This window comes from Stenella coeruleoalba (genome assembly GCF_951394435.1).
Source record: "Stenella coeruleoalba genome assembly, chromosome: 3".
Taxonomy (NCBI): Eukaryota; Metazoa; Chordata; class Mammalia; order Artiodactyla; family Delphinidae; genus Stenella; species Stenella coeruleoalba.
In genome coordinates this window covers 83,834,647-83,861,698 of record NC_137148.1, presented here as the reverse complement: position 1 = coordinate 83,861,698, position 27,052 = coordinate 83,834,647, and the positions used below count along the sequence as shown (strand labels likewise).

Genomic DNA, 27,052 nt, shown 5'->3' with positions numbered 1-27,052 from the left:
GCCCGCATGCTGCAACTACTGAGCCTGTGTGCTGCAACTACTGAAGCCCGTGCACCTAGAGCCCATGCTCCACAACAAGAGAAGCCACCGCAGTGAGAAGCCCGTGCACTGCAATAAAGAGTGCCCCACTCGCCACAACTAGAGAAAGTGTGTGTGCAGCAACGAAGACCCAACGTAGCCAAAATTAAATTAAGAAAAAAAAAGATCAAATGAAGTGTAAAATTTTCCCAAATGAGTTCTAAAGATCTGTCCTTTACCCACTTTTCCTGGGACACCCTTATTCCCACCCCCCACAAACACATACAAGTTATCTCTAATATGGCCAAGGGATAAAACAAATAACAAGCTAGATATGTTTCTCTCTTATTCTTCATCTCTTACTTCCAATATTCCAGCATCTTGTCCCTGAGAGTCAAAGTCCAAGCAAGAGAAATTACTAACTTGAGGGGATTGTCAGAGGAAATTGATAACCTTCAATGAAAAATCTCTTCACAGAGAGAAAGAGTAGTTTTTAATGAAAGATTTGCTTGGTATCTAACTATCAATAAAAAAATGAAGGTTGACATCTAATTAAACATGCACATTTCTGCTATTTGTACATACTTGCCACCATCATCATAGTAACAGATTTTTTCTTTTTAAGATCTATTAAGCAGAAAAACTTCTTAAAAGGAATTCAGGGAATAAGAAAAGCAATTTCTGTTTCAGAAAGAGAAATTAAGAAAACAATCCCATCTACTATAGCATCAAAAAGAGTAAAATACTTAGGAATAAATTTAACCAAGGAAGTAAAAGATGTATACACTGAAAAGTAAAAGACATTGATGAAAGAAATTGAAGAAGACACAAATAAATGGAAAGACATTCCATGCTCACGGATTAAGATAATCAATATTGTTAAAATGTTCATATTATCCAAAGTAATCTACAGATTCAATGAAATCCCTATCAAAATCCTAATGACATTTTTCACAGAAATATACAAAACAATACTAAAATTTGTAAGGAACCAAAAAGGACCCTAAGAGCCAAAGCAACCTTGAGACAGAAGAACAAAGCTGGAGACATCACACTGCTTGACGTCAAACTATATTACAAAGCTATAGTAATCAAAACTATGGTACTGGCATAAAAACAGACATGTAGACCAATGGAACAGAATACAAGCCCAGAAACAAATGCACATATTTATAGTCAATTAATTTATGACAAAGCCAAGAATATACGATGGGGAAAGGATAGTCTCTTAAATAAATGATGAGGGGAAAATTGGATTGCCACATACAAAAGAATAAAACTGAACCACTATCTTACACTATACACAAAAATCAAGTCAAAATATATTAAAAACTTGAATGTAAGACCTGAAACCATAAAACTCCTGGAAGAAAACATAGGGGTTAGCTCCTTGGGCATTGGTCTTGGCAATGATTTTTTTTTTTGTTTGACACCAAAAACAAAGGCAACAAAAGCAAAAATAAGCAAGTTGGACTAAATCAAAATTTTAAAGCTTCTTCTCAGCAAAGGAAACCATTGACAAAATGAAAAGGCAACCTATGAAATGGGAGAATTTTTTGCAAACCACATATCCGATAGGAGATTAATACACAAGACACACAAGAAACTCATACAATTCAACAGCAAAGAAGCAAATAACCCAATTAATACATGGGCAAAGGACCTGAATAGACATTTTTCCAAAGAAGACGTACAAATGGAAACATGTACATGAAAAGGTGTTCAACATCACTAATCATCAGGGAAACACAAGTTAAAACCACAGTAAGATATCACCTCATACCTGTTGGGATAGCTATTATAAAAAGATAAGAGACAAATGTTGGCAAGGATGTAGAGAAAAGGGAACCCTGGTACACTGTTGGTGGGAATGCAAACTAGTACAGTCACTATGGAAAATAGTACAGAGATTCCTCAAAAAATTAAAAACAGAACTACCATAAGATCCAGCAATCCCACTTCTGGGTATATACCCAAAGGGGATTGAAAAATTATTTTGCACAGATATCTGTATTTCCATGTTCACTGCAGCATTACTCAAATAGCCAAGGTATGGAAACCAACTAAGTCTCTGTCAAAAGCTGAATGGATCAAGAAAATGTTCATACACACACACACACACACACACACACACACACACCGCACACTGGAATATTATTCAGCCTTTTAAAAAAAAGGAAATCTATCATTTATGATAGTATAGATAAAAATGGAGGGCATTATGCTAAATGAAATAAGCCAGACAGAGAAAGACAAATACTGCATGGTATCACTTGTATGTAGAATCTTAAAAAAAAAAAGTCAAACTCATAGAAACAGAGTAGAAGAGTAATTGCCAGGGGTTGGGGATGGGGGAAATAGGGGAAGGTTGCTAGAAGGGTACTGCTACAGGGGTACAAACTTCCAGTTAAAGATTACAGAGCCAGGGGTTGAGGATGGGGGAACAGGGGGATGTTGCTAGAAAGGTACAAACTTTCAGTTATAACATAAGGTCTAAGGATCTAATGTATAACATGGTGACTATAGTTGATAGCACTGTATTATACAACTGAAATTTGATAAGATAATAGAACTTAAAATTTCTCTCACACACAAAAAAAGGGTAAATATGTGATGTGATAGATGTGTTAATTAACTCAATCGGGGGAATCTTCACAAAGTAAATGTATATGTATATCAAATCATCACATTGTACACATTAAATATCTTACAATTTTATTTGTCAATTATACCTCAGTGAAGCTGAAAAAAGATTTTTTAAAAGAAAAACAATAGGCTTTTTTTAATAGTTATTCAAGTATTTATAGAGCAGATAGAATGTGCAATGGGAAATTCTAGGCATTTGTAGATATGAAGAACCCCTTCAGGAATGTATAGTACAGGAGATAAGGCCTGCCCGTAAATAAGGTAGAAAGTGATGAAATAAAGAAAAACAGATATCATTTTTAAGATATAAGAGAGATTGCTTCCATATGTAGAAGAATGATGTCATGAAAAAGCTCACGAATGAACAGTGATTTGAATATTTGGGGAAAGAAATTCTACGTAGAGGAATTAATGTGTAAAAGCTTAGAATTTGGAAAACATCATTGGAATCAAGAGAGCATGAGAGAGAGAGGAGGGAAATAGGATCAGAAAGGTAAGTAAGGACTATATTAAGGTGGGAGATTAGAGTCCTTTAATTATAGGAAAAGTTTGAATTGATTATTTAAGTAATAGGGAATCACTGAAGATTCTTTTGAGTAAGGGAATGACATAATATGGGCTGTCCTTCAGGAATAATGCTGCCTTTTATATATACTTATATAGCACTTTATCATTAAAAAGCACCTCACTGTATACTATCTCATGCCCCCGTTACAAAACACTGTGAAGCATGTAGAGGAGAGATTATCAGCAAAATAATTCACCCAAAATCATAATGTTATTTGGTGGCATAAACCAGACTGAGAGCCAAGCCTTTACCAAAGTGCAGCAGGCTTTCTACTGAAATGCACAGCGAGCTAGCTGGTGGTGTATGAGAACGAAGAAGAAGAGACAAGTCAGGGAGGTTCTGAATTAATCCCAGAGAAAAATGATGAGAGTGGAAACAAGATGAGACATGTCTTATTGATACAGAAAGCAAAATTATCCAGGTGGAGATGGATGTTAAACCATATTTCTCACTGAGAAGTAGAGGTTATTAAACCTTTAGATGTTGTTCCACACGTATTGTCCTCAGTAAGTCATCCTATAATTTTCCAGTTTATAAAAGGAAAATTTATGGGCCTCTTAGTAACTCAGCATAGAAAATTAAGTGGAAAATACATACATTCCTTCTAAAACAACATAAAATCTTAACCTTTTCCTTATTTCATCAAGCTTATTTTAACACTGGATAACGAAAATGTCATGATCTAACAGAGTGGAATGGTATCAAAGCCCAGTATTACAAAGAGGTTTAAAAATACTCAAAATATCTTAGCAATAAACATTCCCCTTGTATTCACCTCAATCTCCATAAATAAAATAACTACCAAATAAAAGGATAAATTGCTTCTTCCTTTTTCTTTCTCCTAAATCTTAAAAAAAGTCATAAAAGTTCCATCAACACTTTAGACTTGTATATACAGATCTAATTTAAAAAGCCCAGAAGTGCATGCTAAACTAAGCCTCAAGCATTTTAAATTGCTAAAAATCAATAAGAAATTAACATGGTAAACTATAGTTGGTCTTTTTTTTTAACTATAGCTGGTCTTGAAGATCTTTGCAAATTCACAAAATGCTTCCAAATTATGGCAGTTTGTCCCAGTGCTCCAAGGAAACAGGATAGTTTAGTCATATTTCTGTTTCCCCTTCTTATTCTCCCTTCTTCCCTAGTGCCTTATTACAAAGGGAAAAAACTGTAATTTATAAACATAAAATCACAGCAAAGAGAAACAGGGTCAAGTGAATATACCAGAGGCCCAAGAACTCCCGGGGCAGAATAAATGCCCAAGATTTCCACACAGAAGACTCATGGGCAAAGTTTCAAGAGCTCCATGAGCAGGAAATGAACTAAAACAATGAAAATATTGCTGCATTTTAAATGACACAGAATCACCTTCTCTCCTTCCTAACAACTCCACCAAAGCTACCAGCATAAGCAAGTGTCAGGAGGCACATTTCATAGTTAAGTCGACAATCAAACAAGAACAGCTGCATGTGTCTGGCACACTGGAGAGTCTAAGATCATTTACCAAACAGACAACCTAGAAACAGGGTTTGAGAAGTAAGGACAGAACCCACGTAGATGTTCATGAGAAGATATTCTATCAAAGTCCAGGGAGAAAGGGAAAAGACTGTTTACTTCCAGGAATAAACGTGTTCACACTAGTACTAATATCTAATACTGGAGATGCTGAGTGGGCACTTCTGCCTGTAACAAGACCACCAACTGTACTGAAGGAAGTGCTGCAAATAATGAGGGAAAGAAGTACCATCAGCTTTTCTTCCTATATTGCAACAGGAGCATAGTCACTTCATCATTCAGATATCATTTTTAAAAAAAATCCTCATTGAACACTGCTGAAAATACCCTTCTGCCTATAGAAAAGTTTGCTGATTGGAACTCAACTGGCTTAATCTTTTTAGTGCTTTGATCTTAAGGGTCTTTATTCATCTCAGCCTCTCCCATCAGGAAAGATACTGTATGATCTTTCATCAACTAATTTGCTTGACTTGAAAGTCACTAAATCTCTGTGAAAGTTCTTCTATTTTCAAGATGTTAAAGGGATTATAAAATCTATGATACAAACTGCTGAAAAAAATCTTTTAAAAACTTCATTTTTAAGATTGTGGGTCATATACATTTTATTTTTTTAATTCCTGTTAACTTTCAGTATATTCATCACATTCTTCCCAAAGTGCATATCAAATATCGATCTAAGCTCCATATGCTCAGACTCAAGAAAGAATTGCCACTTTCCTCCTGAATCTCCTGTGCGGGATGTTGGGTGTTTTCATTGATAACTTGGCCTTGATATACTTTCTTGACACCCTAATAATAAACATGATCTTTTCAAAAAGAAATAAATTTGAGGGCAACATGCCGACAACTTTGAATAGCAAGGCACCTGTAGTGTTTATATCCCACTTAGCTCTCCCATGTTGGCAGGACACAGACATCTGTCAATATTGATGTTGCATCACATCCCCCAGTGCTCTGAAGGAGTGTTTTCATATAGTAGTGAATGGTATAGCTTCAACCCCAGATTTCCTAACCACACCCCTCTCCTGTCTCCCTTCACCTATTTTCATAGTTAGAAGGTTGATGGTAGCTGGCCTCAGAAGCAATTCCTAATTATGAATATCAAACATTAGGAAGAAAAAATCAAGGTGGTGTAGGTAAGTCAGATCTTATGACTTCCAGCTGAAAATACTCTATGGATTTCCATAGTTTGTAGAGTAAAATCTCAGATGCCTCTAATGGCTCACAAGCCTTGAGTGGTCTGACTCCAATGTTCCTCTTTGACCTCACCCTTATCTATACAGTAGTCCCCCCCTTATCCACAGGGGATACGTTCTAAGACCCCCCAGTGGATGCCTGAAACCACAGATAGTAGCGAACCTATATATATACACATACACACACATATACACTATATACATATATATATATATACACACATACACACACACACACACACACACACATATATATACATACACTATGCTTTTTCTTATACTAACAGGTGGGTGGCATATAGTGTGGACACACTGAACAAAGGGATGATTCCCAGTCCAGGTGGGACAGAATGGGACAATGTGAGATTTCATCACACTACTCTGAACCTCTCCAAATTTAAAACTTATGACTCATTTATTTATGGGATTTTCCATTTAATATTTTCAGACCAAGGTTGACTGTGGGTAACTCAAATCCCAGAAAGCAAAACTGAGGATAAAGGGGGATGACTGTACTCCTAGTTTTTCATGATGCTTTGGCCACACCAGCCTTTCCTCCTGGATGTCCAGCAGCCAGCAGCATGCAGTGCATTAAACATAGACTGTTTTGCATATATTGAAGAATCCTTGTGTCCCTGGGATAAATCCCACTTGATCATGGTGTATGATCTTTGTAATGTGTTGTTGGATTCTGTTTGCTAGTATTTTGTTGAGGATTTTTGCATCTATGTTCATCAGTGATATTGGCCTGTAGTTTTCTTTTTTTGTGACATCTTTGTCTGGTTTTGGTATCAGGGTGATGGTGGCCTCGTAGAATGAGTTTGGGAATGTTCCTCCTTCAGCAATTTTTTGGAAAAGTTTGAGAAGGATAGGTGTTAACTCTTCTCTAAATGTTTGAGAGAATTCGCCTGTGAAGCCATCTGGTCCTGGATTTTTGTTTGTTGGAAGATTTTTAATTACAGTTTCAATTTCATTACTTGTGATTGGCCTGTTTTATTTTCTAGTTCTTCCAGAAAGTCCATAGTTTACTTTAGGGTTCACTCTTGGTATTGTACATTTTACTAGTTTGGACAAATGTATAATGACATATATCTGTTATTATAGAATCATACACAGTAGTTTCACTGCCCTAAAAATTCTCTGTGCTCTGCCTGTTCATCCTTCCTTCCTCCATGCCACACCCCCCGCCCAAACCCCTGGCAATCTGGGTTTACTGTCTCCACAGTTTTGCCTTTTCCAGAATACCATATAATTGGAATCATACAGTATGTTCCCTTTTCAAATTGGCTTCTTTCACTTAAGCATATTCATTTAAGATTTTTCCAAATCTTTTCATGGCCTGATAGCTCACTTCTTTTTAGTGCTGAATAATTTTCCATTGTCTGAATGTACCACAGTTTGTTTATCCACTCACCTACTGAAGGACTCACGGTTGCTTGCATGTTTTGGCAATTATGAATAAAGCTGCTAAAAACATTTGTGTGCATGTTTTAGTGTGAACGTAAGTTTTCAACTCTTTCGGGGAAATACCAAGGAGTGCAATTGCTGAATCACATGGAAAGTGTATGATTAGTTTTGTAAGAACTGCCAAACTGTCTTCCAAAGTGGCTGTACCATTCAGAATCCCCATCAGCAATGAATGAGAGTTCCTGTGGCCCCACATCCTCTCCAGCATTTGGTGTTAACAGTGTTCTGAATTTTGGGCATTCTAATAGGAGTGTAGTGGTATCGTTGTTGTTTTAATTTGCATTTTCTGATGACATATGATGTGAAGCATCTTTTCATATGCTTCTTTGCCATCTGTTCTCTCTTTACCTTCTCATATCTTCTCTTTCCTGTGTAAACTACATTTGAAAAGACCATTACCTTCAAGTTTCTCTCTGTAATTGATGTTCACATGTAAGTAATTTGATGACAGTGATTGCTTACCTAATTTGGACAATCTTTATAACACTTGGCATTCTGGTGATTTAACACAATTCACTTTAGGGCATCAGTCTCTGCTTCTGTGAAAGGAGTAGGATCAGACAATCCTTTTCAAACTGTGTTATTTGCTGAATCTAAAATGATTTTCATCAAAGAGAAAACTAAAAAATACCTAGAGACAAATGAAAATGAAAACACGACAATCCAAAACCTCTGGGATGCAGCAAAAGCATTTCTAAGAGGGAACTTTATAGCAATACCAGCTTACCTCAGGAAACAAGAAAATCTCAAATAAACAACCTAACCTTACACCTAAAGCAACTAGAGAAAGAAGAACAAACAAAACCCAAAATTAGTAGAAGGAAAGAACTCATAAAGATCAGAGCCGAAATAAATGAAAAAACAATAGAAGAGATCAATGAAAGAAAAAGCTGGTTCTTTGAAAAGATAAACCTTTAACCAGACTCATCAAGAAAAAAGGGAAAGGGCTCAAATCAATATAATCAGAAATGAAGGAGAAGGTACAACCGACAACACAACCAACACCACAGAAATACAAAAGATCATAAGAGACTACTGCAAGCAACAATACAGCAATAAAATGGACAACCTAGAATAAATAGACAAATTCTTAGAAAGGTACAATCTCCCAAGACTGAACCAGGAAGAAATAGAAAATATGAACAGACCAATTACCAGTACTGAAATTGAAACAGTAATTTAAAAATTCCCAACAAACAAAAAAAAGTCCAGGACCAGATGGCTTCACAGACGAATTCCACCAAACATTTACAGAAGAGTTAACATCTATCCTTCTGAAACTACTCCAAAATACCACAAAAGAAAGAACATTCCTGAACTCATTCTACGAGGCCACCATCACCCTGATACTAAAATCAGACAAAGATGTCACAAAAAAAGAAAATTACAAGCCAATATCACTGATGAACACATATGCAAAAATCATCAACAAAATACTAGTAAACCAAATCCAACAATGCATTAAAAGGATCATATGCCATGATTAAGTGGGATTTATCCCAGTGATTCAAGGATTTTTCAATATCCGCAAATCAATCAATATAATACACCATGTTGACAAATTGAAGAATAAAAACCATATGATGATCTCAATAGATGCAGAAAAAGCTTTTGACAGAATTCAACATCCATATATAATAAAAAAAAAAAAAATTCTCCAGAAACTGGGCATAGAGGGAACCTACCTCAACATAATAAAGGCCATATATGACAAACCCACAGCCAACATCACCAACAGTGAAAAGCTGAAAGCATTCCACATAAGATCAGGAACAAGACGAGGATGCCCAGTTTTATACATATATGTGTGTGTGTGTATATATATATATATATATATATATATATAAAAAGAAAAGTGATTCAGTTATATATGTATACATAAATATGTATACATATATGTATATAACTGAATCACTTTTCTGTATATCTGAAACTAATACAACATTGTAAATCAACCATACTTCAATTAAAAAAACTCATGTGAGAAAAAAATAAAATAAAATGCTTTTCAGAGGCTTTCTTTTTATCTTAATACTGCATCTACAATCCTTTTGGATGTTTAAGGGACTATAACCCTCTATCCAGAATATGCAATATAATTGTGCCACATAATTTTTAAAAGTTTGAAATACATAGGTTTTTATAATTTTCCTTCCATCATCACTACTGTACTGACACTATATTTACCAACAATTTACTTAAACCTCTGTGGGATAAATTCAGCTCTGAATGACACATGGCAAAACCAATTTTAGATACCCAATGTCAAAATTAAATCAACATTTATTCAGCAGGAAATTACAACACTGCTTTAAATTTCCAAAGATTATTTTAGTTTTGTTGCTCTTCTTAGAAGTTATCAGTCCTATGAAAATAGTATATTAGTGAGAAATTTTTTCCTGGATATATTTACATTTATTTATCTCATACCTTTGCCTGTGGGTCTCCCTAGTTCCTGAACTTTTGTGCTCAGAATATCCCTAAATTCAGAACTGCTAAAGCATCTGCTTTCAGTAGATACATTTGGAATTTCCAGACATAGAGATACTCATACAAATCAAACCAGAGGTGAGTATCACAGTAAATCAGATTTATATTTGACTCAATGACTGATTTTCATTTGATCAACTGCCTCATTTCTTTATCATCCTCTTGTAGGTGGGTCACTGTTAAGCATCATGGTTGCTTTATGTCAAAACAAAGTGAAAATTTGATATCATCCATCTATAGACATAAATTCAAATTTAGTAAGAATTTGCTTGCGAATCTATGATAAAATCATCTTTGCTTTTCAAAGAACTAATCAGTGCAGTTGGAACACAATGAATGCCCTCCATGTTTCATTTGGTTTTCCATTTTGCTACCATTTGATAGTGGCTGTCCTGGCAGCAGATGAGTACAGCAGAAAGTTATCTTTTAGAAATAAAAATTCTGGGTTAAGCTTTCTTCAAATCAATGTAATATAAGAATTTTAAAGGAACAAAGAGTTCCAAAAGAAGCAAACACTTGATGCTGAACCACAGTAGAAAATAACATTTAAAGAGTCTCAAAATGACTCAATTCCTTTTTTTTCTAAATAATTCTAACTGATGTTTTAGATTAAAAGGATATTTTCCAAAATATCCTAATAATTACCTATGCTTATTCATTATGATTCAGCAAAGAGGAAAAGAAGTTTAGCATTTATTGAACACATATATTGTCTCATTTATTCCTCATAAGGGAAGAGTTATTTCCATTTTATAAATAAGAAAACTAAAGATTGGAGTGCCTAAGTAGAATTTATCTAAGGACATATAATAGAAAAGTTAGAGCCAGATTAGAAATTAGTTCTGTTTAAATCAAATCCTATACTTTTTTCCTTATACTACACTGCCTCTGGCATTAAAAGAATGTTCAGGAAAAGAGAAGCAATGTTAAAAAGAAAACAGCCAATCTTGATGATACATGTGCTCTGTCCTTCAGTCCCTGCAAAACAGGAGGACTGAAGTAAAAAGCACAGGTTTGATTTAGAGCCTTTGCTGTAGTGTTTCATTAGACAGGGGACCTATGAAGCGGTACATTACATGGTTTCTCAGAAAAAGGATTTGAGGACTTGATAATGGAAGTAATTTTGCTCTAAAACATTTTGCAATGGATTAAAGAGATAATAGTGAGAAATCAAACATCTCCATGCAAACATAATGGGTAGCACATATTCCTGGCATAATTTTTTCTTAGAGATTTGCAAAGGTATAACTAGAATTCAAGGCTAGAGATAATTCTTCAATTACATATGGCATACAAATTTCTTTCTGGCCACATTTATGAAATGTAATTGTCACTTTGTCCATACCCTTAGAAGAAAGACCTTCTGTATTACCGGGTTGCTTTTCTTAAAGCAATGTTCTAAGTTTATTGCTCCCAAGTTCAACGACCTTAAAGAGAAATTCTGCCTGAAATTATTGAAAATTGTAATAAGATGTTGTTACCTTAGGTCTCTTTCCGTATTTCAGGACTCACTTCCTACAGCTCTATCACATGGACTCTGGTCCAGCATATGGAGGTTAATAGCTATCCTCTAAACCCAACCCATCCTTGATTTGTTCATGCTGTTCTCCCTGCCTGAAATGTTCATTTCTAACTCCAACACTGCCACAGTACCACCTAAGGGATCCCAAGATTATCTTTTATTGCTTGCAAGTAACGGAAAATCCACCTAACAGTGAGGTAAACAATTAAGACCTTAAATATTCCAAAATTCTATGAATGCAGAGGAACTCAGTTTCATGTTTTGGTTAATTTTCTGTCACAAAAATTTTCAAGGAGCTAGTGTTTTCTTTCTTTCAGTTGTATCATCACCAATTTGTTGGGGTTCACTACATAGCATAATAGTCAAGACTATATCTACTGGAATTAGACTGAGTTCAAAATCTACTTCTGTTTTATGACCTTCAGAATGTACATAAGTTCTCTGAGCTTTAGTTTTTTCATCTATAACATAGAGATAAAAATAGTATCTAGGATTTAATGACAATATATATAAAGTGGAGACTTAATATTCCAATATGAAAAGCTGTAAAAATCTTAACATAGTACCTGGCAAATGGCATTACATAAATATTTTCTATTATTTTTGTGCTCATGGGGAAAACTAGTTTCTTTCTCTCTCCCTCCCTCCCTCCTTCTCCATCCTCTCTGATAATCAGGAAGGAAAGATCTCCTAGAAGCCACCCTACAGCTCATTGGCCAGGATTGTATCACATGTCTATGTCTAGCTGCAAGGAAAGTTGGGGAAGCAAGCTCCTGGTCTGGGAGTCAGGTTTCTGACTCCTAGAAGTGGGGAAGGGTTAGAGTGGGGAGAGGAGTGACTGTAAAGTCCTGATTTTACAGGAGTGCAAAATCACTCTCTGTATCTATCAAGGAATCACTAGTTCTTCAAGGGTCCCCCACTATTCTTCAAGTTCTTCAAACACTCCCTCTTCCATGAGGTCTTTCCTGACTTCCAAACCAGGAGTTATTTTTTCCTTTTTCAGAATACTCTATACAGGTGTGGAAATAGATTGTCAAAATAGATATGTGTTATACATTAAAAATGTTCAAGATCAGAGAATTTAAGGCTGAATGGGGCTATAAACATCACCATGCCAGCCAGCCTTGTGATGATCAAATTATTGATGCTTCTACAACAAAAAATTAATTAAAATAACAAAAAATAATTAGCACCTGAATGTTTATCCTGTGTCAGGTGTGATAATAGGTGATTCACCTAAGTATTTTATTTACTCTGCACAACAGTCCTATAACATTGAAGTTGCAATTCAGCTTGCTTCAGAACATATTCCCCACAAACCTCCTCTCCCTCAAACCCTTAAAAAAATGTAGCTACTCCAATATTCACTTAATTCTCACAATAAAAACAAATCTATAAGCACAAACATATAATTAAAAAGACTTAATATGGAGAAAATCTTTGAAGCAAGCAGAACCTTTAATAATTCTCTACCTAAGCAGCCGCACAGCACAGGGAGATCAGCTCCACGATGCTTTGTGACCACCTAGAGGGGTGGGATAGGGAGGGTGGGAGGGAGACGCAAGAGGGAGGAAATATGGGGATATATGTATACTTATAGCTGATTCACTTTGTTATACAGCAGAAACTAACACACCATTGTAAAGCAATTATATTCCAATAAAGACGTTAAAAAAAAATTCTCTACCTAACTTCCGATTTTTTACTGGGGATCGATAGTCATCTAAAAAAATCAAATGGTTGAATGCCCAGGCATTTGCTTACAGACTTTCTTTTAATTCTTTCATTTAGTCCAGTTTAGTGACTGTCAAATTTTAGTGTATAAGAGGTACTGTGTATATATATATATATATATATATATATATATACACACACACACACACACACACACACACAAAGTTGTGGGTGCAGTATTTCATAAGTGATGGGATATTTTTAAGCATAATATTGATTATATGGGATTATCATCCCACCTTTTACTTTAGAAAGTAACTCAGTGTAACGTGCAGATCCATGATATTATTACCATTTTACAGATCAGAAAATGGTCTCAAAGAGAACAAGTTACTTGCCCAAGTACATAAAGCTAGTAATTAGTTTAAGTGGGGAATTGTAACCCCTATTGGCCTGACCTAAAAGTCAAAGTGGCAAATAGCTACACTGCCTGCTTTTCACCTCCCACCTAAGGTGTTAATTCCTTCAGTGCAGAAATTCTCTCTTTATGTTGCCCTGAGCACTTACTTAGCCCAGTGTTTTATGAATAGGTGATGATCAATGCATATTTGTTGTAATGAGAGCTCTGAAAAAAACTCTGAGAATCATCATTCTTATTTTCTGATTCTCAGAATAAAGAACCAAAGTTGACTAGAATTAGCAATAAGAGAGACCTCCACACACACTTATTCTGTCAGCACAAATAATAGAGATATTACCTGTGCCTTTGTAAGTGGGTATTTTCTCATAAAATTAAAACCTAACTTGTGAACCAGGCTTACTATCTTTGGCATTCTGCATTATGGTTAACACTTAGTCCACAAACTTGAGTATGGAAAATGAATCACATTTCCTTATTTTCTTTGAATCAACTTAAAGCAAACTCTAAGCCTTCATCTTTCCAGGCAGCTGACAAATCTAATCTTGGTTTTCATCCCCAAGGCTCTATCCATACCCTCAAGAAGGGTTATGACAAGACCTGTGCAGCCCCAAAGTCAAGGTGCGTTCCTCTGATCATTATCATCTGTGTCCACCTATTACTGCTGAGATTCTTATGCATGGCGTACATGGTCTCTTCAAGGCTGTGTTATGTATCAATAGAATTCAACTTCCCTAAGTATGATGCTTAATTTTATGTGTCAGCTTGGCTAGGCCAGAGTACACAGATATTTGGTCAAATACATCTGGATGTTTCTGTGAAGGTATTTTTTTAAAGCAGATCAGCATTTTAATCAGTAGACTTTGAGTAAAGCAGATTATCCTTTATAATGTGCATGGGCCTCATCCAATCAATTGAAGGCCATGAAACAAAGACTGACCTTTCCTGAGTAAGAGGGAATTCTGCCTGCAGTTTACCTTTAGACTTAAAGCTACAACAACCATTCTTCCCTGAGTTTCCAGCCTGGAGCCTGCTTAGCCTGCAGATTTGAACCTGCCAGTCTCCACAACTGTGTAAACCAATTTTTAAAAATAAATCAATCTCTTTCTCTCCATATCTCTCTATTATGAATATGACTGAATATAAATATGAATATAAATATATATCTTATTGACTCCATTTCTCTAGAGAACCCTGACTAGTAGGTATACTACACACTACACACCACACTACTCTGCAAGCAATCCTTGATACTTGATGATAGCAAGAAAACCTTCCTCTCCTTTTGATTTCCCAGGAGACTCAGCCCTCAACTGGTCAAATGACTATGAGCTAAGACTCCATTACTTATGTTCTTGTTCCTACAGAGGGCTTTTGAAATAAGTAACCACTTCCAATGTTCACTTTCAATACTCTATCCTTCCCTTCCTTTATTGATTTAACATGCACTTTTAATTATTCAGTTTTTTATGTAATGTTTTTAGATATACTTAGTAGAAGGAATACCCAAAAGTTCATCTACTCCCTCATCCTGGAAGTAGAAGACTCCAAATTCTGTATAATGTTTATTTCCTGAAATATTACTCATCTTTTGATTTTTTTTTTCTATCATTAAAAAGTATAAAACCGTTCTTACTAGTCAGGCCAAAGAAAAACAGGTGTGAACTGGATTTGGCTCATGACCATCATTTGCCAATCCCTGAAATAGATCAAGATTTCAGAACTATGATTCCTTTTGCTGCCTAGACACAACAGTCATCCCATAAAAGGGAGATAGGCAAGACAGACATTGAAAAGGTAAAAATAGCTTTTCTCTTTTTTAATATCTGGGAATTTGGGAAGAAGAGGAAATACTGTTTGGGAGAATGCATGAGCAGGATCAGATTAAAATTATAAAAGATCCTAAATGTCACAAGAGACTTCATGGTACCCTTCAGATATAATTCCGAATAAAAACAATACTAAGTCATAAAATAAGTATAAGAAATGCCAACAAAATTTTGAGTTTTCTAACTATGACTACTTTTTTGCTTAACTGTGAAATATCTATGACTTCAAATAAAATTTTGAATGATTTCCCTTCTTTGTCTTTTCTCTAAGCATATCTCTCATCTGCTTGTGGAGTAATCCAACTTGACAAATTAATACATAAATACAGTAACTTCCCCTTATATGCAGACATTAGTTGTATTAAAGAGGTAGCAGAACACATTCAAGCAATCACAGTCCAAACAGTAAAACATATAAAAGAAAGTCACAAATAGGAGAGGTAGCTTGAAAGTAGCTAATAATAACTGTTAAGACAAAAATGAAAAAAATACTAAATACCTAGGAAGCTAAAACGTATCAGGGAAAATAACTGTTTCAAGAACCCAAGATAAAATTGACAGAGAAATTCAGACACAGTCTTACAATGGAAAAGTCACACAGCTGCAAAGCATTTTCAGTGTAGGCTGGGCAGGCGGTGGGGTGGAGGAAGACAATGTTGAACTCATATGGCAAATGAATGCACTGCCACATCCTATTGTTTAGCTGAGCCAGCCTGAAAATTCATGCAAAGTGCAGAGTTAGTATACATAATTTTACTCTAACGCTTTCTTCCTTGAATTGCTATTAAATTTTAAATAAACTTAAACATGAGCATTTACTAAAGTCATTATGATTCCATTACCCATGGCATGCAGATCTGTACCCATCAAGCCAGACGCTCTTTGCACTGAATTCTGTTCACAGTTTCTCTTCTGACTTTTTATTTATTTAGTTTGCAGATCTTCAGTAAGAAACATTCAGTGTCATCTGAAAGGACATATACTGAAAAAAACTAATTTCCTCCCTTACTGGAAGTATGTGACGTGTGACTTCCCATTGACAATTGCCAACAAGGCACAGGTGTGCACCACATGAGGCGGTGAAATTGTGATTATAGGAAGAGAAATGTTGTGATTCTTTCCCTATATCCATAATGTAATCAACCCCAAATGAGTTCCTGCTTTTCTTTCTCATAGTAAACACCAAGCCTGGGAAGCAAGAAAACCAAAAACTTGCCATATCCAGATTCATAACTATTGTAACTGGATTTAGAACTAAGAAGAAAACCTTTTTCCCCCCTTCATTGATTCTTTGGTTTACTACAGAAAATTGTCCTGGAAATCTGTGTTCTAATTTTTTTCATACTATACTAGTTTAAGTGGTAAAATCCAACATCAAATGGGTTTTCCTTATTCTTTTTTTTTTAATTAATTTATTTTATTTAGTTATTTTTGGCTGTGTTGGGTCTTCGTTGCTGCATGCCGGGTTTCTCTAGTTGCAGTGAGCGGGGGCTATTCTTCGTTGCGGTGCACAGGCTTCTCATTGCAGTGGCTTCTCTTGTTGCGGAGCACAGGCTCTATGTGCGTGGGCTTCAGTAGTTAAGGCACTCAGGCTCAGTAGTTGTGGCTCATGGGCTCTAGAGCACAGGCTCAGTAGTTGTGGCGCAAGGTCTTAGTTGCGCTGTGGCATGTAGGATCTTCCCTGACCAGGGATCGAACCAGTGTCCCCTGCATTGGTAGGCAGATTCTCAACCACTGCACCACCAGGGAAGCCCCTCCTTATTCTTAAATTTAACTAAATCAACCACTTAACACTTCATTCTTTAAAAGGTAGTTCAGAAAAAGTATAACTTCCCTTTGTTTTTAGTTACAAAAAAATTGTTTTAACTGGAAGTGCTTATAAATTTGACTCAGTAAAAAGAAAATCAAACTTATCTAAACTAAATAAGGCAAGACATCAAATAAAATATTATTCATTCAACACCTACTTATTTCAACTCAGATGGGTGAAAACAACTTACATACACAGTTATTCAACATAGGGTTATTTGCACTAGGATGTTTAGAAAAACCCTAAATATCCATCAATAGGGGATTAGTTAAATAAACTGTGGTATATTTATACATTACATCCATAGTAAAAGGATAACCAAGATCTTTTTGTACTAATATGAAATAGTGATCTCTGATACATATGACTCTAATATTCTACACTTTGTTTTTAAAAGATAAACGAGGATGTGTGTGTATTTATGTGCTTGTCTATATATGTATATAGTATTTCTGTAAGGATACGAACAAAGGGACAACTTTGGTTGCCTATGTGGAGAAAAATTAGATGGCTGAGAAACATTGGCTTAAAGGAAACTTTCACTGCTCTCATTTTACAGTTTTTGAATGTCTGAGCCATATAAATGATTTCCTATTCAAAATATATTAAATTTTAAATTTTAAAATTTTAGAAATAGTTGTTGAGTTTCTAGTATGTTAAAACATGATAAATGCAATCAATAACTATATTGTACTCCATAGACAGATTATCACTAATTTTGGACTGAATGCATAATGCATCATTCTTATATCAAACCAATTAAAATCTCATGAGATAAACATGATCAGGTTCAGTTAACCCAGATGAGCCCCTAACACTGAAGTCTGCTCAATAGAACTGATTTTACTTGTGGGAAAAATAGGCAGATATAGATGGGTTATGATGTGGGAAACATGGTATATATCAGTATGACCAAATTTACCTCTTCTACCATTAAGTCATGCTTTCTGAAATTCTCCCTATTGGTAAGATAGAGGAAGAACTCTTTGGAGTGAAATTTACAATATATTGGCTAGCTTACATATTAACATAAATTAGATCACATAATTTAACACAATCTACTATAACTAGGTTCAAGGAACCAAAGGAATATAACACAGGCAAGTTTTACTCTTGCAGAAGGGAAAAGTTTGGAACCATGTAGAGTCTTTGCCAGATCTACTGGATATAAGAGATGAACACTCCTAGTATCTGGTTACTAAGCTGTTAAACATCCAAAAGAAATGATTTAAATAGAGGCTAGAAGCCTTAAAGAAAACTTGGTTTAATTTTAAATTTTGAATAAGACTAGCTCTCAGCAATGGAAGTAGAAGTTTTATTAAATATAGGCAAGTACCCATTTACAGCAAGGAATTAAGAAATTAAAAGAAATCTCTGACTATAAGTCTCTGATTGAATAGTTGCTGTTTGTATAATTAAAAATCACAATATCCTAAAAGTGCTTTACTTCTTAGAAAACATTTCCTTAAATTGGTACCAAAAGAAGCCAAATGAAAAAAATAATAAATAATGGCAAGGGCAAAGAGTAATTAAAATCCACTACACAGTAATTAAAATAATAAACATAAAGTAAGATTAGGGTTACTGACTAGTTTTATATTTAAATCTTTCTTAGGTATGCCCTCTTTCAAATGTTTTCCTTTCCATTAGAGCTTGTTGGTACAGAAAGCAGATCCCCAAATACTTTAAGTTGGGATTTTACAATTAATCTTAAGTATATACATTAAGTCTGAGGGAAGGATGCCCGTTTCAGATGGCAATATTTTTTTTAAGTACCAAGTAAGAAAGTAATAAAAAGGGGCTTGCTTTAGGCAAAATTATTCCAAACTTTTGGCCCAAAAATGGTGACTACAGGTGCAACTAAAATTTTAATGCTGGAAATATTTTTTTAATTTATCTGGTCATTAGGTATTCTGAAAATGCATCTTCTTCCTAAAGAAAAGAAAAATGGCCCAGAGAGAAAAATTAGGTCATGGGATCAATAATAAACACAAATCTGTTTATATGAATATGAGAAAAGTTTAGAAATAAGTGTTATGGTCAAAGTTAGAAAAAGTTCAGTAATTAGAAACACTGTTTCTAAATTACCCAAGGTTATTTTAGGGTCCCAAAAGTATAGGGCTTTCTTTCTTATACTAAAATAGTTATTATAAAAGTCAACCAAGTAAATTTTTCTCAAGAAACATGGTATTAAACATATTGCTGAAAATTGAAATAAAGCTAGGCTAATCCTATCCATACTTTCTAGTGTACAAAACTTTTCAATTCTGGAGTGATCATATGAAAAGCAAGAGAAAACAATGAAAGATATTAAAACATAATTAAAAAGACAAAGCAACATTGGTCCATAATAAGAGAAAAATGCAATTCCTTCACATTTTAATTTTGTTTAAGAAAAACAGTGAGGGAAGTATCACAGACAGCACATTCTGATTCTGGTACCATTTTATTTGTGTATCATGAAATTTTATTCAAAAATTAATTTAAATTGGCCTCCATTAAAATATTATAATATATAGTAAAAAACATTCTGAGGTTCCGGGAAGATGGCGGAAGAGTAAGACGCGGAGATCACGTTACTCCCCACAGATACACCAGAAATACATCTACGCGTGGAACAACTCCTACAGAGCATCTACTGAACGCTGGCAGAAGACCTCAGACCTCCCAAAAGGCAAGAAACCCCCCACGTACCTGGGTAGGGCAAAAGAAAAAACTAAACAGAGACAAAAGGATAGGGACGGGTCCTGCACCAGCGGGAAAGAGCTGTGAAGGAGGAAAAGTGTCCACACACTAGGAAGCCCCTTCGCGGGTGGAGACTTCGGGAGGCGGAGTGGGGGAGCTTGGGAGCCGCGGAGGAGAGCACAGCAACAGGGGTGCGGAGGGCAAAGCGGCCAGATTCCAGCGCAGAGGATTGGGCCGACCGGAACTCGCCAGCCGAGAGGCTTGTCTGCTCGCCTGCCGGGGCGGGCGGGACTGGGAGCTGGGGCTCCGGCTTTTGTCGGAGCGCCGGGAGAGGACTGAGGTTGGCGGCGTGAACACAGCCTGCAGGGCGTTAGTGCGCCGCGGCTGGCCGGGAGAGAGTCCGGGGGGAAGTCTGGAACTGCCGAAGAGGCAAGAGACTTTTGCGTCCCTCTTTGTTTCCTGGTGCGTGAGGAGAGAACGCTGCTTGAGGGAGCTCCGGGGACGGGCGCGAGCCGCGGCTAAAAGTGCGGAGCCCAGAGACGGACATGAGACGCTAGGGCCGCTGCTGCCGCCACCGGGAGGCCTGTGTGCGAACACAGGTCACTAGCCACACGCCCTTCCGGGGAGCCTGTGCAGCCCGCCACTGCCAGGGTCCCGGGATCCAGGGACAACTCCCCCGGGAGAACGCACAGGCGCGCCTCAGGCTGCAACGTCTCGCCGGCCTCTGCCGCCGCAGGCCCGCCCCACACTCCGTGCCCCTCCCTACCCCCGGGCCTGAGTGAGCCAGAGCCTCCGAATCAGCGGCTCCTTTAACCCCGTCCTGTCTGAACAAAGACCAGACGCCCTCCGGCGACCTACACGCACAGGCGGGGCTAAATCCAAAGCTGAGCCCCTGGGAGCTGTGAGAACAAAGAAGAGAAAGGGAAATCTCCCCCAGCAGCCAGAGAAGCAGCGGATTAAAGCTCCACAATCAACTTGATATACCCTGCATCTGTGGAATACCTGAATAGACAACCAATCATCCCAAATTAAGGAGCCCTGTGGATGTAAGGCTCTTGGTGCTGCAGCCAGGAGTCAGTGCTGTGCCTCTGAGGTGGGAGAGCCAACTTCAGGACACTGATCCACAAGAGACCTCCCAGCTGCACATAATATCAAACAGCAAAAATTTCCGAGAGATCTCCATCTCAACGCCAGCACCCAGCTTCACTCAACGACCAGCAAGCTACAGTGCTGGACATCCTATGCCAAACAACTAGCAAGACAGGAACACAACCCCACCCATTAGCAGAGAGGCTGCCCAAAATCATAGTAAGTCTACAAACTCCCCAAAACACACCACCAGACGTGGACCTGCCCACCAGAAAGACAAGATCTAGCCTCATCCACCAGAACACAGGCACTAGTACCCTCCACCAGGAAGCCTACACAACCCACTGAAACAACCTTAGCCACTGGGGACAGACACAAAAAACAACAGGAACTACGAACCTTCAGCCTGCAAAAAAGGAGACCCCAAACACAGTAAGATAAGCAAAATGAAAAGACAGAAAAACACACCGCAGATGAAGGAGCAAGATAAAAACACATCAGACCTAACAAATGAAGAGGAAATAGGCAGTCTACCTGAAAAAGAATTCAGAATAATGATAGTAAGGTTGATCCGAAATCTTGGAGATAGAATGGACAATAGAATGGACAAAATGCAAGAATCAGTTAACAAGGACCTAGAAGAACTAAAGATGAAACAAGCAACGATGAACAACACAATAAATGAAATTAAAAGTACTCTAGATGGGATCAATAGCAGAATGAGGCAGAAGAACGGATAAGTGACCTGGAAGATAAAATAGTGGAAATAACTATTGCAGAGCAGAATAAAGAAAAAAGAATGAAAAGAACTGAGGATAGTCTCAGAGACCTCTGGGACAACATTAAACGTACCAACATTCGAATTATAGGGGTTCCAGAAGAAGAAGAGAAAAAGAAAGGGACTGAGAAAATATTTGAAGAGATTATAGTTGAAAACTTCCCTAATATGGGAAAGGAAATAGTTAATCAAGTCCAGGAAGCACAGAGAGTCCCATACAGGATAAATCCAAGGAGAAATACGCCAAGACACATATTAATCAAACTGTCAAAAATTAAATACAAAGAAAACATATTAAAAGCAGCAAGGGAAAAACAACAAATAACACACAAGGGAATCCCCATAAGGTTAACAGCTGATCTTCCAGCAGAAACTCTGCAAGCCAGAAGGGAGTGGCAGGACATATTGAAAGTGTTGAAGGAGAAAAACCTGCACCCAAGATTACTCTACCCAGCAAGGATCTCATTCAGATTTGATGGAGAAATTAAAACCTTTAGAGACAAGCAAAAGCTGAGAGAGTTCAGCACCACCAAACCAGCTCTACAACAACTGCTAAAGGAACTTCTCTAGGCAAGAAACACAAAAGAAGGAAAAGACCTACAATAACAAACCCAAAACAATTAAGAAAATGGGAATGGGAACACACATATCGATAATTACCTTAAATGTAAATGGATTAAATGCTCCCACCAAAAGACACAGATTGGCTGAATGGATACAAAAACAAGACCCATATATTTGCTGTCTACAAGAGACCCACTTCAGACCTAGAGACACATACAGACTGAAAGTAAGGGGATGGAAAAAGGTATTTCATGCAAATGGAAACCAAAAGAAAGCTGGAGTAGCAATTCTCATATCAGACAAAATAGACTTTAAAACAAAGACTATTAGAAGAGACAAAGAAGGACACTACATAATGATCAAGGGATCGATCCAAGAGGAAGATATAACAATTGTAAATATTTATGCACCCAACATAGGTGCACCTCAATACATAAGGCAAATACTGACAACCATAAAAGGGGAAATCGACAGTAACACATTCATAGTAGGGGACTTTAACACCCCACTTTCACCAATGGACAGATCATCCAAAATGAAAATAAATAAGGAAACACAAGCTTTAAATGATACATTAAATGAGATGGAGTTAATTGATATTTATAGGACATTCCATCCAAAAACAACAGAATACACATTTTTCTCAAGTGCTCATGGAACATTCTCCAGGATAGATCATATCTTGGGTCACAAATCAAGCCTTGCTAAATTTAAGAAAATTGAAATTGTATCAAGTATCTTTTCCGACCACAACGCTATGAGACTCGATATCAATCACAGGAGAAGATCTGTAAAAAATACAAACACATGGAGGCTAAACAATACACTACTTAATAACGAAGTGATCACTGAAGAAATCAAAGGGGAAATCAAAAAATACCTAGAAACAAATGACAATGGAGACACGACGACTCAAAATCTATGGGATGCAGCAAAAGCAGTTCTAAGAGGGAAGTTTATAGCAATACAATCTTACCTTAAGAAACAGGAAACATCTCGAATAAACAACCTAACCTTGCACCTAAAGCAATTAGAGAAAGAAGAACAAAAAAACCCCAAAGTTAGCAGGAGGAAAGAAATCATACAACTCAGATCAGAAATAAATGAAAAAGAAATGAAGGAAACGATAGCAAAGATCAATAAAACTAAAAGCTGGTTCTTTGAAAGGATAAACAAAATTGATAAACCATTAGCCAGACTCATCAAGAAAAAAAGGGAGAAGACTCAAATCAATAGAATTAGAAATGAAAAAGGAGAAGTAACGACTGACACTGCAGAAATACAAAAGATCATGAGAGATTACTACAAGCAACTCTATGCCAATAAAGTGGACAACCTGGAAGAAATGGAAAATTCTTAGAAAGGCACAACCTGGCAAGACTGAATCAGGAAGAAATAGAAAATATGAACAGACCAATCACAAGCACTGAAATTGAAACTGTGATTAAAAATCTTCCAACAAGCAAAAGCCCAGGACCAGATGGCTTCACAGGCGAATTCTATCAAACATTTAGAGAAGAGCTATCACCTATCCTTCTCAGACTCTTCCAAAATATAGCAGAGGGAGGAACACTCGCCAACTCATTCTACGAGGCCACCATCACCCTGATACCAAAACCAGACAAGGATGTCACAAAGAAAGAAAACTACAGGCCAATATCACTGATGAACATAGATGCAAAGATCCTCAACAAAATACTAGCAAACAGAATCCAACAACACATTAAACGGATCATACACCATGATCAAGTGGGGTTTATTCCAGGAATGCAAGGATTCTTCAATATACGCAAATCAATCAATGTGATACACCATATTAACAAATTGAAGGAGAAAAACCATATGATCATCTCAATAGATGCAGAGAAAGCTTTTGACAAAATTCAACACCCATTTATGATAAAAACCCTGCAGAAAGTAGGCATAGAGGGAACTTTCCTCAACATAATAAAGGCCATATATGACAAACCCACAGCCAACATTGTCCTCAATGGTGAAAAACTGAAAGCATTTCCACTAAGATCAGGAACAAGACAAGGTTGCCCACTCTCACCACTCTTATTCAACATAGTTTTGGAAGTTTTAGCCACAGCAATCAGAGAAGAAAAGGAAATAAAAGGAATCCAAATCGGAAAAGAAGAAGTAAAGCTGTCACTGTTTGCAGATGACATGATACTATACATACAGAACCCTAAAGATGCTACCAGAAAACTACTAGAGCTAATCAATGAATTTGGTAAAGTAGCAGGATACAAAATTAATGCACAGAAATCTCTTGCATTCCTATACACTAAGGATGAAAAATCTGAAAGTGAAATCAAGAAAACACTCCCATTTACCATTGCAACAAAAAGAATAAAATACCTAGGAATAAACCTACCTAAGGAGACAAAAGACCTGTATGCAGAAAATTATAAGACACTGATGAAAGAAATTAAAAATGATACAAATAGATGGAGAGATATACCATGTTCTTGGATTGGAAGAATCAACATTGTGAAAATGACTCTACTACCCAAAGCAATCTACAGATTCAATGCAATCCCTATGAAACTACCACTGGCATTTTTCACAGAACTAGAACAAAAAATCTCACAATTTGTATGGAAACACAAAAGACCCCGAATAGCCAAAGCAATTTTGAGAACGAAAAATGGAGCTGGAGGAATCAGGCTTCCTGACTTCAGACTATACTACAAAGCTACAGTAATCAAGACAGTATGGTACTGGCACAAAAACAGAAATATAGATCAATGGAACAGGATAGAAAGCCCAGAGATAAACCCACGCACATATGGTCACCTTATCTTTGACAAAGGAGGCAGAAATGTACAGTGGAGAAAGGACAGCCTATTCAATAAGTGGTGCTGGGAAAACTGGACAGCTACATGTAAAAGTATGAGATTAGATCACTCCCTAACATCATACACAAAAATAAGCTCAAAATGGATTAAAGACCTAAATGTAAGGCCAGAAACTATCAAACTCTTAGAGGAAAACATAGGCAGAACACTCTATGACATAAATCACAGCAAGATCCTTTTTGACCCACCTCCTAGAGAAATGGAAATAAAAACAAAAGTAAACAAATGGGACCTAATGAAACTTAAAAGCTTTTGCGCAGCAAAGGAAACCATAAAGAAGACCAAAAGACAACCCTCAGAATGGGAGAAAATATTTGCAAATGAAGCAACTGACAAAGGATTAATCTCCAAAATTTATAAGCAGCTCATGCAGCTTAATAACAAAAGAACAAACAACCCAATCCAAAAATGGGTAGAAGACCTAAATAGACATTTCTCCAAAGAAGATATACAGAGTGCCAACAAACACATGAAAGAATGCTCAACATCACTAATCATTAGAGAAATGCAAATCAAAACTACAATGAGATATCATCTCACACCAGTCAGAATGGCCATCATCAAAAAATCTAGAAACAATAAATGCTGGAGAGGGTGTGGAGAAAAGGGAACCCTCTTACACTGTTGGTGGGAATGTAAATTGATACAGCTACTGCGGAGAACAGTATGGAGGTTCCTTAAAAAGCTACAAATAGAACTACCATATGACCCAGCAATCCCACTACTGGGCATATACCCTGAGAAAACCATAATTCAAAAAGAGTCATGTACCAAAATGTTCATTGCAGCTCTATTTACAATAGCCCAGAGATGGAAACAACCTAAGTGTCCATCATCGGATGAATGGATAAAGAAGATGTGGCACATATATACAATGGAATATTACTCAGCCATAAAAAGAGACGAAATTGAGCTATTTGTAATGAGGTGGATAGACCTAGAGTCTGTCATACAGAGTGAAGTAAGTCAGAAAGAGAGAGACAAATACCGTATGCTAACACATATATATGGAATTTAAGAAAAAAAAAATGTCATGAAAAACCTAGGGGTGAAACAGGAATAAAGACACAGACTTACTAGAGAATGGACTTGAGGCTATGGGGAGGGGGAAGGGTAAACGGTGACAAAGCAATAAAGAGGCATGGACATGTATACACTACCAAACGTAAGGTAGATAGCTAGTGGGAAGCAGCCGCATAGCACAGGGAGATCAGCTCGGTGCTGTGTGACCGCCTGGAGGGGTGGGATAGGGAGGGTGGGAGGGAGGGTCACGCAAGCGGGAAGAGATATGGGAACATATGTATATATATAACTGATTCATTTTGTTGTGAAGCTGAAACTAACATACCATTGTAAAGCAATTATGCTCCAATAAATATGTTTAAAAAAAAAGAAAAAAAAAATTTTCATTGAGGCTACAGTGCTTGAGGATTTGTCATGTACTCCTATCTATTGTGTATATCAATTTTCTTTATGTGTTCTCTCTCAGCTAATAAGATAATCCTTTTGCAGACTTTTCTGGTGCAATCTATTGAATCCAAGTACACTCTGATATCAGCTTCCTTGAGTTAATCAGAGAATACATTGCTGTGGGAGGTAACACAGTCCCTTCCTGGATTATTCTGCCTTCTCATGGATAATCGAAAAGACCAGCTAAGCAATTTTCCATATTCTCTCCTAATCCTTTTGCTCCCCTCTGAGTGCAATTGACATGCATCTCATACTATTTTACTCAAGAATTTTGAACTTTCTGGGGGGCTCTGAGCACAGCTGCGTGACAGAATGTCAGGAAACAGACCAAACAATTTCTCTGAATCCCAAACTGTCTATGAATGCAAAGGGACACATAGAATTGCTGCAATTAAAATGAATAATTCAAACCAATAATATGTCAGCTGAAAAACCTAGGTAATTGAGGC

General features: G+C 36.8%; 1 long non-coding RNA gene across 1 annotated transcript in view; it reads right to left on the bottom strand.

Annotated features, from left to right (window-relative positions):
* The window catches only part of LOC307184306, a 373,803-nt gene that overhangs the window by 128,043 nt on the left and 218,708 nt on the right, over nucleotides 1-27,052 (bottom strand). The gene's annotated exons all lie outside the window — the stretch shown is intronic.